Here is a 16966-nt window from a genome sequence, read left to right as displayed (position 1 = left end):
AAACACGTTATATTAATCCTATTTTCTGAAAATAATTAAATTGAAACAGCACTTTTAAGGCCGCAAAAAGACATATTCCACACATAATTAGACTGGTGCATGATGCTAGTATTCTTCTGAAAACAGAATCAGTATTGGCTTTCAATGCCTTTCTTCTAGTTCCTGGTTTAAACCCAATGTGTATCTATTAATCATTTTCTTATTATATCAATTCCACCAATGAGAACCTTGTTATAAATTTATTGAAACATTTCACTCAACAGTTTTTACATATATATGTTACAGAGTGGGTCAAACATATTCTAAATTATATGTTTTAACCGAAGTTACAGTTTGAAGTGGAGCTAATTGGTATAATTGTATTCCTTGGCCCTGAAAATGTAGGTGTAGAAACACAGATTGCAATCCCAAGTGGTTTAGTAGCTGGGATAGTGGTAGATATAGGATTTTACATGCGAAAATCTTGACGATCCATGATGGCTGTCATAGCATATTCTGAGGAGTTAGTGAGTGTCAAAAATATAAGCCTAAGGCAATGAGTAGTTTCCGGAGAAAAGTTGCGCTTTTGTTCGGAACGTCCAAATCAACTTGCTACTGCTAGGGTGCCTATTGGTAGATATAGGTTTTACATGTGGAAATCTTGACGATCCATGGTAGCTGTAATAATATATTTTGAGGAAGTGTCGAATATCAAAAATGGAAAGCTAAGGCAATGAGTAGTATCTGGAGAAAAGTTACGCTTTTGTTCGGAACTTCCAAATCAACTTGCTAGGGTGCCTAACAATTCTCTCTACTTTACCCCATTCCCCTCCAGAATCACTGAAGCACATGCGTATTTCAACGAACAACCATAGTTAATTGCATCTCTATAGTTCCTTACAGTTCGAAGATAGCACAACGCACTTCTCTGTAGAAGTTCATTGATTAAACGCGAGCTCCGCCCACTGTACAGTTATTCGCTATCGATATTTGAACTTTGGTTTTGATTAGATGCATATTATATTTGACAGGTGGAATCTCGCAGCACGTGTTTGTTTTCTGGTAAAGAATAGTGTACGATGCCGCCAATGTTAGGATATCTTTCACCACACCAAGTGTAGTGGATTATAGCTATTATGATATAAAAGATATGGATTGTTTAATAGTATTCAAAGATTGTTTCCGTTTATTCTCTGAAAGTGGATTAAACTAAACTTAGTTGTTATCTAAACCGGATATCGGATTTAATGAATTTGTGGAGCATATACTATTTCGAATGATTTTAAGCATACAATTCAGTTGTATTAGATGAGTAAATGCAGTCTAAAAATGTATATAATAAAACGGAAGACTGGTCAACACCATAGAGATGGTTCGTTTTACATCAGCTGATGGTAAGTTTCATTTTCAAATGCTAGTCAAGCGAAAGCTCCTAATTCAGCTCTAATATCATCTAGTTTTTAATGTCAACAGCCATGAATGCAACATGCATTCATTGACAAACTTGACACATCTGTAAATTTGTAATGCGGTCTTAATGCTTCTTTTTGGAATACACAAATGATAATCAATATATTTTTGACTTAATCCCCCCCCCCCCACGAAAGAGACACATTCAGAAACCGTTGGTGATCTTGGAAGTCATAGCGGGAGGGGGGGGGGTGAAGCAAAACGTTCTGTGGTATCTTTAATTATGCAAATACAATACTGTCAAATAATTTGACCAGTTACATAAAGAGTTGGCTGGTAAAAAAAATGCTCATCCATACAGGAATAGATTTATTAGTTCCCTACGTGCATCAGTTTAACATCACAACCTATCTACCCCAGTGCTGATTGTTTGCAGTATTGGGAAGCCACTGGGTAAACGATAATCTCGGTATCAACGTCCACCACATCCAGACGCCAAGTGATGTGTACGCAGGGAACCAAGCCGGGGAACTCATGTAATCATATAGGAGATCAAACTTCTTTTAGACACCTAGCATATGATAACGTCAATAGACATTACATGATTAGTCTATTATACAATCCGTGAAATATGGAAATTCCGCGTATACCTTGTCTGGGATTAAATATAGTATCAATAAGGTCCCTCATAGATTCTCATTGATGAAATAAAAACAAGACATTTTTTCTATTGGAGGTGTACGTATGAACAATAATTATTTCCATCGAAAAATAATATAGTTGCATATCAATGTTACGAGTTTGTCGCGCTATCCGTTCAGCAGAGGGGGGGGGGGGCGAATGGTTAGCACGTGCGCGGTGTATCATAAGGTCTGTCATTAAGTCGACTGGCGTGGTTTCGATTCACAGTTGTACGTGACAAGAAGTGAGTTCTCCCACTGCAAAAGACGCCTACGCGCAAACGAATTATTGAATTAAAATTGAACAATGTGTTAGTCCCAAAATTACCCAGTTTGTGTCGCGTGGACGTTAAACCCCACTCTCTTTCGCTCAACGGAGGGCATCATGAAGTCTTAAAATTACCTATTGCCTCTACTTGATTATGATAATAAAGTAAAACGGATGTATACTAATTATAACTGAATACGAGGTGGTAGTATTCGGTTGTGAATTAAAATTGAACAATGTGTTTGTCCCAAAATTACCCAGTTTGTGTCGCGTGGACGTTAAACCCCACTCTCTCTCGCTCAACGGAGGGCATCATGAAGTCTTAAAATTACCTATTGCCTCTACTTGATTATGATAATAAAGTAAAACGGATGTATACTAATTATAACTGAATACGAGGTGGTAGTATTCGGTTGTGTAGTCGTATTTGTGAATTAGTCTGTAGTTATGGGAATACACGAAGTCTTGGTTTAACATAATATATCAAACCTGGCCCTGAATTTTACACTCAAACACTGGCATTGTGAATTAACTGATATGACATGTCATGACATTCTTATCTAGCATGTCAACCAGTTCAGCCGTTGTATATGTACGTGCAATGCAACCAACAGGCAACTATTATACAGAATATGTAAGATCTTTAGAATTCATTAACTCGCGAATCTTGTGATATGTACTGCACGAATCATGTTGTCAGTTCTATTGTTGGTGGAGTTTCTGGCCTTATAAACATCTGGTTAACAGTTAGTAGTTGTGTGTCTATTAGAAGACTTGGATGTTATAATGTTACGTATCTAAACTGTACAGAGCGTACCTTTGACAGTGGGTCTCGACAGAACATTCATAATACGACTGTTTGAAACATGGGGAATCACCGCCCACGAATTGAAATACCCTCGGGACGGTTTAAAGGAACATTTCAAGATTTAGCATAGGATGAATGAAGATGATGAATTTGAGGTTTAAAAATGAACATATATATATATTCATTCTCTATAATAATATATCTTTATTGTTATTTCATACAACTAATTGTCAACTCTTTTCCAAACGTATACATAATGACCCTCGATTTCACGTCCTATGGGGGGGGGGGGGGGGGGTTGATGGCTGAATGGTTAGCGTGCGCGCGCTGTATTATAAAGTTTGTCATTGAGTCGACTGGCGTGGTTTCGAATCCCCGGTTGTACGTGACAAGGAGTAGGGTCGCCTGTCCAACCTCGTGGGTTTTCTCCGGGTCCTCCGGTTTCCTCCCACTGCTAAAGACCCCTACGCGCAAGCGAATTATTGAAATAAATTAAACCATATGTTAGTCCCGAAATGACCTAGTTTGTGTCTAGTGGACGTTAAACCCCATTTCTCTCTCTCTCCTTTTCACGTCCTATGGTGATTTCCAATTACTTGATTTATTAGAATTCTGCAAAGATAGGAAAATAATATGTTTATTACTGTGACGATACCCAGGTAAGCGAATCATGGCGTCAAAAACGCGGGTTTGGGTTCAACAATTTCAATAGCGATCCAAAGTCGGCACATGCGAGCTACTAGCTTCCATCCAGATGAAGCAATTAAATGTAATTTGGATTTGGCGGGTTTAAGCCATGCAGTGTACTACGAGGACAATTGCGCCTTGACAGCTACTTTACAACCTGTTCTTCGGCGAATCTCAACTGTTAAGGGTTCGGTTACGTGTACACATTGACAAGGAAAACCACCCTGAAAACCCCGATTCGAACGCGCAACCTTTTGATTCGTGAACCAAAGCCACCATGGCTGCATGAAGCAAGGAATCCGTCCGTATGAAGTGTCTATAAGATGACAGCGTGAAGTGTTCACTTCTACTACAGTTCAATAATATCATTTCAACAAAACTTTGGTTATGTATACTATAATACGGCAGAGGAAGTGTTGACCTTACGCTTGGTGCATTTTTACTATATTCTTTGGATTTTACCAACTTTGCCCATCTGAAGAATTTGGCAATTTATGCTACAACAAATAACACTTGAATATGTGTTTTGTATTACTGTTTTCATAGTACAATGCAGTTGATACAGTTACATAATACATATTCTTAGACTAGACCGTGCCTGTAATTTGGATGGCACATAAAATTAAGTTCCACCAGAGTTAAGTCTACCGCAATTCCATTACCGTTTACACCCTTTTACACATTCCCATATTCAAACGACAGGGCTCAAATGCGTTGACATGTTCACAATATTTTTAGTTTGTAACTAATAGATTCATATGCCAGTGTTAAATATTTACAGCGTTATTATTTTAAACAAAAAAAAAATAGATGTTTTTTTTTCCCTTGTATTTTTATTGAGATACGTTTGGGTGATTTTGCTCATTTTCATGGTCAAACTCACTGAACATACGTTTTTTGCTATGTTCGAATGTCATTGGCCAGCAGATAACAGAAGAATTTGGAAAGCATATATATTAATAGTCTTACTTTTATACATTAACTGTGAGACAATTAAGCCAGAATGATAAAAGCAAGGCTCTCTGGTTTAACTCACCCCACTTTTTGTATAGAATCTATTTATTTTACAATTACTGTAGACCAGATCTACATTTGGTAGGACATACTGTCGACTCGTTATACATCTTGACTTCATGGCAGGTTGCCTATATGTACATAATTGTTAGGTACTGCGGACATGCGTTGGTAAATGTCAAACTGCCAGCATCTACTTGTAAGTGTGGTCGCCACATTTATGCTTCGCTTGTCATACCTCAAAAGATGGACCGACGAAATAATTATCAGTCGTTGCATCGTGTACTCGTGTTTCTGGTAGAAAGCATCAGAATTGAAAAAAGCTGAACCATGACCGACAATGAGAAATCTATGTGGTTAAGTCAATTAGATTATTAGATTATTGTACTCATAACCGAAGAGCAAAATCACCCAGCCCCAGTTGCTAAATTTGCCTATTACAGGTTTTTCTTTAGACCTTAAATTTTATATAAATTTTTAAAGGGGCATTAGGTAAAATTAATTATATAAATAGCTGACAGTTCTCGTTAAGATAGTTAACAAATAGATAATGAAATATGCTGAAAATTTCAGTAGAATTGTTTCACTCTGAACCGAGATATTGGCGATTAAAGTTTAAGCTAGCCTTGATTGTTATTACTATCGTTGTCAAGATAATAAACAAAGTCTCGTTTATCCATTTTTACGTTAAATTATCCATCACAAACTAAATATCACAGACTAACAATGACATCGAGAGATGGTTATTGTCTTGATAAGTTAATTAATGTCTAATTTATAATTTAGATAACATTTCAGACCTAAATATAGACCTGTAATAGGCAGATTAAGATCTTGCATAATGCATGTTTAATTAGACATTTATTAACATGATAAGATCATAAACAACTTTCGATACCACCGGATGCTCGAGATTTTAACTATATTAAAACGATTCGACCAGTACCATAGTTACGATAATAAACAATCAATGCACACATCTAGTTAAAACTACAAACGTGCAGTGGCAACTTGGTTCGGAATAATGTAATTTGAATGAAATTTTCGATATATTCATTTTGCATTGTCTATTTTTGAATTAATATAGCAAGAACGGCCAGCTCTTTATCTAAATCTTACATAATGTATCTTTAATGGACCGTTATACTTTCCCCAACTAAATGCTGTAATATGACGTTCATTGGACGGATTAGTTGCAATCTGATTAAAATACACATCTATATTTCGTTTCGTTTTTTATACTTACGATGGCCTACACTACATGAAGATCTGACCGGTTGTAATGGAAGGTCACGCCAGGGGTCTACAAACGGCTTTTGACCCTATGACGTCAAACATTTGATTAATCAATCAGCGTTGGTGTTTCTAGTAGAATACCCACAGTTCCGTGCACCGTACGCCAAGAACTCGCCGTAACAGATCGTTTCATTGGCTAACCCCTTACATCAACCAAAACACGAGTTATAAAACAACTCTTCCAGATCCTAGTGTAGTGCCCTGTGGGGACCGTGTTTGTTTTTCCAGAAAACTTTGCTTGCATCTCTGAACCCACGTCGGACAGGCGGCGAGCCCTGCTGCCACTCAAACCTATATTTTTCTACCACATCCCTGAACCTAGGTCGGACAGGCGGCGGGCCCAGGGCCCGACTGGCAAACCTAAATTAACCTACCACACCTTTAATCGGAGCATTATGGCAAAGTGGGAATTACGCACGCTCGTCATTCTTTTTTTTTTCTTACACCGGGGGTCTCTCATGTGTCGTATCTAAATAAGCGGGACCAAGCCTATGTTATGGCTTCTTCTGGCAAGTTTCTTAGGAAACACTTGTCCATGGTGGCAGTAAAGACAAAAAAATGAAATTTTGAACTATAAAAAACGAAACGAAATAGGATCAGTTTAAATCAGCATTGCTGTTGTTATCTTGTCGTAAAAAGATAGACTTTTGATATCCAATATTTAAGACAAAATGAACATTTTAAAATTGGCACACGATTCGCGTGTCAGAATGATTTTGAGAGCCATTGTAATGAAGTGACTCGATGAACGAGGCTAAACATGCAAATGGAATCTTCGCCGAACATAACTGATTAGAAATGATTGAATGTAAATCAGTATATATATACGTTCATATTATATTATTATATGCGTTGCGACCCATTTGTGTCCATTTCTAGTTGCCCAAGAATACAGATTTAGCTCCTTTAATAATAAAAATAAAATAAGAAATGCAACATTAGAATCTCCATATTCTCGAAACAATAATGAAATTATATTATGCATTATGTCTTAAACATACATTATGCAAGTGCTAAATCTACCTATTGCAGGTCTTTGTTTAAGCCTGAAATGTTATACAAACTATTAATTAGACATTAATTAACTTATCCAGGCCAAAATCAACTTTCGATGCCATCGGATTTCTCCGATATTAAATAGATTGGAACAGTTCAGCCATATATTGATTTAAAGGACAATATTGGTGCCAGTCATTATCATATATGTGATGGAACTGGTTAAACACGTTACAAATATTTTTTTTATGAATTGTCAGATATTCTTTCACAGTCTCACAACAACTTTTGGTCTTCGAAGGAATTATTAGTGAGCAGAAATTCGCCCATGTGTCTGTTATTATCCGTCACTTCAATCAGTTATATACGGGGATAACTCGTGTTTTCCTTTTGCGTTCGTCACTTCCGATTGTTGAAACATTGATTCCACATCTATCGTAGCAGTGATCTCTGTGACAAAATAATATTTGTAACGTGTTTAACATGTTCTGTCATATATATGATAATGACTGGCACCAATATTGTCCTTTAAGCTACAAATGGAGGAGCGAGACTTAGCTTCGAACAACCAGTACGGTGGTTGAAATTATTGCACACGTCTTGCCAAACTTTCAAAGGCTAATATCTTCGCTCGCTATAGAGTAATTTGAATGAAATTTTCAAATTATTTATTTCACATTATCTATTTTCGAACTATTATAGTAAGCAGGGCTAGCTCTTTATCTAAATCTTACATAATGTATCTTTAATTTAGAAATTACGTAACTTGAAGTTGGACTCTCTAACGTGATACTTAGATATTCAGAATTTTTAAACTTAATATAATGCCATACAAGATAAATCTGTTGGTGATTGGCAGTGGGACTAGTAATCATCTCCCCATTGAAAATGTTAAGTCCAGGACACATCTTAACAATTGGCGTATTAAAAATTTATACGTCCACATTCATAATGTAGCCGTATTATACCGTCGTCTCTCTCTGTCTGTGTGTGTTTGTGTATCGCCTACAGGTATAGCAATTCTTAACGGATTGCCTTGAAACATATAAATCAAAGTAGGAATGTGGACGTATATTGCAACGGTAGCGATGCTCTTGTTTAACATTCTGATCATCTTAATCTTTATAACAGTTATGAGCCCAACGGGGTGGACCGTTTTGAATTTGTTTACGCCTGATCAAAGGAATCCATAAGATGTTCAGCAAAACCTGAAATATTTAAATTTAATCACAAATTGCCAAGCAAAATGGATGTGATGGATGAATTGCTATAAATAGAAGCATGACATATAGAAACCGCGAGAAGCGGGATTTTTGTACCCATGTGCATGCAGTTCAAAAGGGAAGATACTAATCCCATTTTAGTCTATGCAATTATTGCCACAAAATCGCTCAAAGGACCGCTTAGTGTACAATAGTCATGATAGAGTATATCGCATATTGTTTATATCGCAAGGAGAAATATCTTATAACCCAATAATATGCTTGTTTCGTCTTAATAACACTTCTCTGTTGATGGGTTCGCGTGGGTGATATTTAATTTACTGTAATAGTTTGAGTATTTGGACTGACTTTACTATCTTCTATTACATGTGTATCGTAACACACTTTAACCTCAGTTTACTTTTACTTTCAGATTCGACAGTTAAAGTACTTTTTGAATTACGCTGCCCAGAAATTATGACCCTTACTGTTACGTGTTCACTGCTGTTGGATAATTGAGAATTACACATAAGAAATTAAAAAAAACTTGTTGCTTACAAGAAAAAAAGCGCCTAATTGTTTTTGAAATAATCAATTAAAACGAAGACAATAAATGTCAATAAAAGGGTTCATTATTTGTACAAATGATGAACAGATAGAGAAAAGACAAAATGGATATATTGGTATACCCGACAACACCTGTATTTATATTAGGAATAATGTTTTTGTTAACACAAGTTATAACAGGTAAGACACTTTATTAATTGCACGCCTTCCTCTTCCCACCACAATACTGAAAGATGGCATCGGTATTCTAGTGGGACAACACGTCCCTACTTTCTGACTGTGGGGCTTGCAATAGGGGTGTCACAATCGGAAAAAAATTTGGGGTCGGGTTGTTTCTGAGGCAAAATTTGTCACTGAAGACGATTATGAGATTATTTCACTTCTGTGACGTCATTTTCGGTTGGGGTTTGTCTGATTTCCGAAAAATTAATTTCCAGATAGTATGGGTGATTATCACGCAAGGTATGGCTTGTAATATATCATATATAAGGTATTTTAGTAATTGAACTGAAACAATAATCTCTAAAACTAGTTTCCCCAAATCCAAGATGGCGGAAATTCAAAATGGCGGCCAAAATTTACCTAAAATGGCTGATTTGTCAGATAAAAGTCATTTCACTCTTTGATATGATTTATAATATGTAATTTAAAGGATTTTCAGTGTCACTAAACTTAAAATTAATCTAAATATAACGGGGTTCCAAAATCCAAGATGGTGGAAATTCAAAATGGCGGCCAGAATTTCCCTAAAATGGTCGATTTTTCGGATAATCGTCATTTTTAAGTTTGATATGGCGAGTGATATGCGATTTAAAGGGTTTTCTGTGTCACTGAACTTAAATACAACCTCAAAAGAAGAGTTTCCAAAATCCAAGATGGTTGAAAATCCGAAATGGCGACCAGAATTTCCCTAAAATGAATGATTTTTCAGATAATCGTCATTTTTTCGGTTTTGTATGGCTTGTAATAATGTCCTTTATTAGGTTTTCAAAGTCCACGAACTTGAAAATAACCTCAAAAATGAATTTTGAAAATGAATATTACCTCAAAAATGAATTTTGAAAATGAATATTACATCAAAAATGAATTTTGAAGATGGTAGATGATTGCTTAAAAATACAACAGGACAATCGTGAATTTTCCTCTTGGATTGGCTTGTAATAGCAAAGAGTAGTAGTTATTTTGATGGTAACTGGAACTGTTATACTGGATCTCACATAAACAAGATTTAATATTATTCCAGCAAAACAGTGAGGTATATATATCCAGTTGTTAAGAATTTATCTATTGTTTATTCAGAAATGGTTCGAAACAGTGGTTCAGTGAGTAAGACTCGCTAAGAACGAGATCTGGGGTTCGATCCCTATGTTTGCTGAAAAAGTACCTTAGGATTTTCCAGTGTGGTTTCTCCTTGTCAGGATGCAGCACCGGGGGCTTCTCGAGAAACCAGGTTTATATGTACACGTTGACGTGCGCATACAAGAACCCTATACAGTTGGAATTCGAAATAAGAGTACACAATAGTACCACTGTCTGGGCCAATTTTCCTCATAGCACACTGCTTGACGAATATCAATATTTATTAACTTTTGTTCAGAAGACTTATGTCCGGAAACCGTTTGTGGTATCATCTAGACAGATGAATTCATATTTGTCAGTCATGTATTTCATAAAGTGAAAAGTGTAAAATGAATCATCGAAGTCTCTGTGTCCGGCAACTTGTGTGGTATAGTCTAAATATGGTATCCACAGATCATTTTCGTCTGTAATGTAATGCACACCAAGTTCTAAGTTTAAAAATAATCATCACGAAAATAATTGGAAATGCATTTACGACTAGGTATCCCAAAAGTCATCCCCCACGATTTCCTCTTTTCTTATGTATTGTTCTTACATGTAGAACTTGTTGTGAAATACGTCACTGACGAAAATGACCTGTGGATACAACATCTAGACTATACCACAAAAGTTACTGGACACGGAGTCTTCGATGCAAAAACGGACCACATTACCATTTCTGAACGAATAGGAGAACTTAAATTCTTAATGACTGGATATACTACAAATGATTTTCACTCTGGTAAAATGGTGCAAAGACAAAGGAAATGAAATTAAAAATGCGTCAGTTGGCCCCGTTGTATTGTTATGGGGTGGGGGTGGGGGTGGGGGTGGAGAGTCGGATTAACCAGATATTTTCTCCAAAGAATGTGTCAATTCTTAACATTATCATTAGCATCATATGTTTTTATGCATAAAAACAATTAAGCTACATTTAGTGTGTCTTAAGGTTAAATTCTTTGAAATTCTAATTAGCTGACGGGTAAGTTCTGCACATGGTTTATTTATTGACAGGTAGATTCCTGGGTCAGGTCAAATTAAGTTGCCCTAAAAAAACTATTACAATTTGCTATTATAAACCAATCCAATAGAAAGATTGATGATTGTCCCTTTTTTTTCTGAAACAATCATCTACAATAAACAAATTCAGTGACTCTGAAAACTTAATAGAGGACATATTGCAAGCCATATCAAACAGAAAATTGACGATTATCTTAAAAATTGATCAATTTAGAGAAAATCTGGCCGCCATTTTTTAATTTCCGCCATCTTGGATTTTGGAAACTCTATTTTAGATTGATTTTAAGTTCAATGACATTGAAAACCCTTTAAATTACGTATTACAAACCATATCAAAGAGTGAAATGACCTTTATCTGACAAATCGGCCATTTTAGATAAATTTTGGTCGACATTTTGAATTTCCGCCATCTTGGATTTTGAAAACTCTTTTTTTCTTTTGATTAATTTTAAGTTCAGTGACAGTGAAACCCCTTTAGATTACATATTACAAACCAAATCAAACTGTGAAATGACTTTAATCTGACAAATCGGCCATTTTAGGTAAATTTTAGCCGCCATTTTGAATTTCCGCCATCTTGGATTTGGGGAAACTAGTTTTAGAGATTATTTTTCAGTTCAATTACAACAAAAACCTTATATATGATATATTACAAGCCATATTTTGCATGAAAATCACCCATCCTATCTGGAAATTCATTTTACGTCAACTTTTGGCGGCCATTTTGGAAATCAGACAAACCCCAACCGAAAATGACGTCATAGATAAAAAAAAATTTAAAAATCGTGTTCAGCTAGCAATTTCGCCTCTGGAAATTGCTGGCCTGAAATGATTTGTAAAAAAAATGTCTTATCATGACACCCCTACTTGCAAAGGAGAAGGGGAAAATGATGAGTGCCAAGTTTTCGATACGCTATGAAAAAGAACCATCGTGTTACATATCGTGTTCGGAAATCATTTCGTATTCACTAGTAACAACATCCACGAGCAGTACATTTTACATCGAAGGGTTATATAATTCCTAAAATACGTATAAACCCAGGGTTGCACTCCAGGTGTTCAGTTCAGTTATTTGTTGCTAGTGCCTATAATGCCTATAAAGTTAAGTAATTTCTGAAAAACGTATAGATAGGCTTGGGGTACCGTTGCACTCCAAATGTCCCAGAATTCAGTATGATGCTTGTACACTACAGAAAAGTACTTCCTGACCTGGGGATTGCACGTCAGGTTTCCAATTATTTGTTACTAGTGTCCTAGAAATCAGTATGTAAGTAAATGATTAAGTTACTTTAAGACCACCCCCTTTACTCGCCGCAATTACCAAATATATGCTGTGAATCGTCTCTTTAGGACGAAAAGAAAACTGACAGGTGGCTTTCTATTGCCAGGTTTCATCTTAAACATAATCAGAAGTTCAGAATCAAAAACACCAAACAAGACAAAATTAATGGAGATCAGCGGTCTTTGGTAAAGCGCCATAGCAACCTAGTTCAAAGCAATGTTTCGGGTTTCCTTATAAAGGCAATTAACGGACGATCCGATAGTCTGGCTGGAAATCATAGACACTGCGTTTTAAAAGATTGGTCGAGAAGACTAATTTCAATTTTCATTTCATGATTCTACATGGGAGGCACCCATTTCTAGACATGTATCACAAAAACTGCCGGGAACACCTAAAGATCATTAAGTGACGGATAAATCCAATAATAACTCTTGAACCTCTCAGGGTATTGATCTGGTTAACGTATCTATGAACATGCGAGAAACCAACCCGTGATGTAATCATCTTAAATTCACCTTTCACTAGTATCGTCATGGCTCCCGTCATCTTGTCGAAATTTGGTGAGCTAAATTGTATGAGTATTGATATGGTGGCCAATTTATCTGTAAACATCTATCAGATGTCAAGCGAGAAAGTTCAGAAGACGATTTCTGGCATTATTAGTTAATAACAGTGCCCCACATAAAAAATTAAAGTCTGATCCGACAATACATTTGTATTTGTTATTAGCCAGCATATATGTACCTAAAATAGGATGATCGTACGAAGTGTCAATCTATTTGAATTGGTTTTATTCTGATCAGCAATCGGAGCATTTCTGTGGAGTAGGGCAACTTTACCACAACAATAAAGTTGTTTCGGCAAATATGCTTTACATTTTGTTTGCAAATGGAAATGTATATGTCATTATCTATACAATTTGGTCTTGATTTTAGTAGCATTAATCTTTACTAATATCAAATAAGAACTAGTCCAACTTCGCGATCTAATTAGTGGACAAACTATGTATTTGAATAAAGGGGAATTACAATCACACGAGAAACGTTAACACCAGAATTGAAATCCTATTTAAATGGACATTCACGGCGAAAGCAAATAGCGAATCTGTTCACCATGTCGGTAGCAGGTAATGAGTTGGGTGTCTGGTTTAAATTGTTACAAGCAATAGGTTAATCGTTTGGTCACAAAATCAAATAGTCGATAGGCAATTCGTCTTTCTTGAAGTTTATGGGTCCATAGATGAAGTCTTAAGATATAAACGATTGTCCACACAGTAAAATGAGTAAGCTGGCCACCTTCATCATGGCTTACAGGGAAGAAGTATACGAGATATTTTGGAGTCGATTGTAGGCGATAATTCCTTGATTAACTTGGGAGCTGTATTGATGTTATCGTACATCTACACTGGAAACATTGGACAGAACAAACGATAAAGACTGACAGTTTGGTTCCCACTTTGGCATCGAATAGAATAAAAACCTAAATCCGTTAGCTAACATTTTATTTAAATGCATGCTTGGTTATACAAAATGTGTATATCTAGCAGTAGATCTTTTAAACATTTATATAGCAAACGTTTCATATTTACAAATATTTATATTAATAGATGCATATGGTAGATATAAAGTTATATGTCTGCTCTGTAACTTGTAGATTTAATACAATCTATGTCGTTTCGCTGTATTTACGTGACTATAATATGCAAGACATAAGACTGTATCGAAACCTATATTCTTAATCTCTGAATTTCGGCAATCGTCTATCATTGCCAAAAGGTAGTACCGAAAGGCAAAATGGGTGGGCGGGGGGGCTTCGTTATTTTTATTCAGTTTGGTGAATTTTATATTGTAATTTATATTAGTTTCATCAAAAATACAGGATCTTCTCATTTATCAAGCTATAATATTTCAGAACTTTTAGGTAAAGAAAAGAAAATTTGGAGGCACCCCACCCCCCTTTATTGGAAAAGCCTGGCATCGCCACGGATTTGCTAAGCTGGGCCTTATATGTAGAGCAATCAAATAAATGAAAGTAAAACATTAAGATAGTATTCAATTTTAAAGTTAAATCATATCTTAAATATACATTTGTTATTAATTCAATAATTCAGCGATACAGACGCTTTCTGAGAATATAATTAGGACGAAAATCAAAATATTGACAAAACAAGATCAGTGTTGACATTTATCAGAAATGAAAGATTAGATAATGATTTCGGTCTATTGGTCATGGATACAAATAATGGGAATAATAAAATCGGTTAATCCGGAAAGAGTATCTATGAATCTATGTTATAATGCAGTCTGAATAAGTATTTGTTGCAAGGAAGGCCAGCTCTTTATCCAAGTCCTGCATAATATATCTGTAATGAAGGAAGTACAACATTGGTCCTAAAGCAAGTTAGTCGTGATTCAAAAACTTTCGGCTCGATAATTTGAATACAGTAGTTCTGGTAAAAATAAGTCCACTGTGTTTTATCAAATCTGGGAACACAAAGTAGCTACCAATACCTTTAATAACCCCGTACATATGTTTGCATGTTCACCCGATTCAACTTCATTATTGAATGCTTTTGTTTGGATAAGTTTTCAAGTACACTTACTATTTACTCGATTTTGCTTTTCGTTTTATGGACCCTATGCCTTTGGTCAATCTGATTAAAACACAGATCCTATTTGTTTCGTTTTACTTGTCTTTACTACACGATGATCTGGAAGAGTTGTTATATTACCGGCGTTCTGGTTGAGGCGAGTTATTGGCGTCGGATGCACGGAACTGTGGGTAAACCACTAGACGCCAATGCTGATTGATTGATCAATTTCTGACGTCATAGGCTAAAAAGCCGGTCGTGCAACCCCTGACGCGACCTTCCAGTACAACTGGTCAGATCTTCATGTAGTATAAAAAACGAAACGAAATATAGATCTGTATTTTAATCAGATTGGCGTTTGGTTATCTATTATAATTTATAACGTATGTATATCCGAATCCGTAAATTTATTTTCGTCTACAAATAAATCATTATAGTTGTTTACTGATTGATTAGATTATTAACTATAATAGGTAGTCCAGCTTTGGTCATTTTATCGTGTTCCTGGTTGGCCACTCTTGGTCATATCATCATGTTTCTGGTAGGTCAGCTTTGGTCATTTCAATGTGTTTCTTATACGGACTAGAAGATTAGTAAGTATGTAGGCGATTGTGTTTATTAAAACACGAATTAGTACATACTGATAATTCAAATAGATTAACTACACAGTCGGTTTCATTGAATAGGAAATGACGCGTGGACCTTAAAGAGACAGATCGTTGATTTTCACGCATTATATCTCGAAAAGTCCTGGTCTACTGGTACAGCCCTTCTTAAACATTGGATATGCACATAACACCGAAATGTCGTAATGTGTTTTAAGGCGCATATGAACAAGCTAGAGAACAACTACAATTCTATACGTGTGCCTTTGTGTATGTAGGGCATGTAGGTTCGTTTGGATAGATACAACACGCGATGAAATGGATTTAAGTTAAGTTCCCCTGTCCAGTTTGTGACTTAATGAATAGTAATGGAATAGTGAATTACTCCACTGAACACCAACCCCGTAAAAGAGCCAGTATTTGCCGTTGTATATGAAAAGGAATTACCATATAAATAGTTAATTTAATGTCATTCGAATGAGAAATAATGTTTACATTGGTTAGAATCAATTGGTCATAGGCTGTGAGATCTAAATCAAGTAATCTGTAATCAATCAGCTACAATCTTGATGTATATCAGATTTAATCTTGATCTTGCTCAAAATTTCCTGTGTTAATCGAAGGTTCCATAAAATTGACCTTTGCCTTAAAATACGAGTATCAGATTCTTAATCAAGTTGAAATCAACCCAGCTCTGATAATAAGTCGATTGTTTTGTTGTTTCAGATACTTACCTCGGAGGATATAGTTTTGTAGATTATTGTGGATTCAATTTGTTGATCTGTTATATATAGAAATTGTATTTTACTGTTATCTCTGTTCATTAACCGTGTAGATTATTCAAATGACGTTCAAATAACTTGAATTCCATCGACCAAAAATCTGATTAAAATACAGATCTATATTTCGTTTCGTGTTTTATCCCGCGCCGAAAGAAGTTAGGGAAGGATATTGAAATGGGGTTGGTGTGTCCGTCCGTCCTTCCAGATTTCGTTTCCGGAGCATATCTCATAAACCGTGCAAGATATCTTTCTGAAACTCTGTACACATCAAGCTATTACAGTAGGTGTGTCTTTTGCTATTTAGGAATTTCCGGAATTTATATTTTCTGTGTTTCGATGCAAACAAATTTGACTTTGATTTTGGTTTATAATTTTGTACAAACATTAATTAAATTACTATAGTAGTTATGGCTTTTGCTATATAATTTTGTACAAACATTAA

General features: G+C 35.7%; 1 long non-coding RNA gene across 1 annotated transcript in view; it reads left to right on the top strand.

Moving 5' to 3' along the window:
• The first annotated feature begins 1068 nt into the window (after positions 1 to 1068).
• LOC130012543 (uncharacterized) overlaps positions 1069 to 16966 on the top strand; it is a 29288-nt gene continuing 13390 nt past the window's right edge. Inside the window, exons 1-2 of the long non-coding RNA XR_008787998.1 lie at positions 1069 to 1373; positions 8774 to 9087. This is a non-coding gene — a long non-coding RNA (uncharacterized LOC130012543). The remainder of the gene's footprint in view (positions 1374 to 8773; positions 9088 to 16966) is intronic.

Source organism: Patella vulgata, chromosome 4, assembly GCF_932274485.2.
Source record: "Patella vulgata chromosome 4, xgPatVulg1.2, whole genome shotgun sequence".
NCBI classification, from domain to species: domain Eukaryota; kingdom Metazoa; phylum Mollusca; class Gastropoda; family Patellidae; genus Patella; species Patella vulgata.
This window is presented reverse-complemented; position numbering and strand designations above follow the sequence as displayed.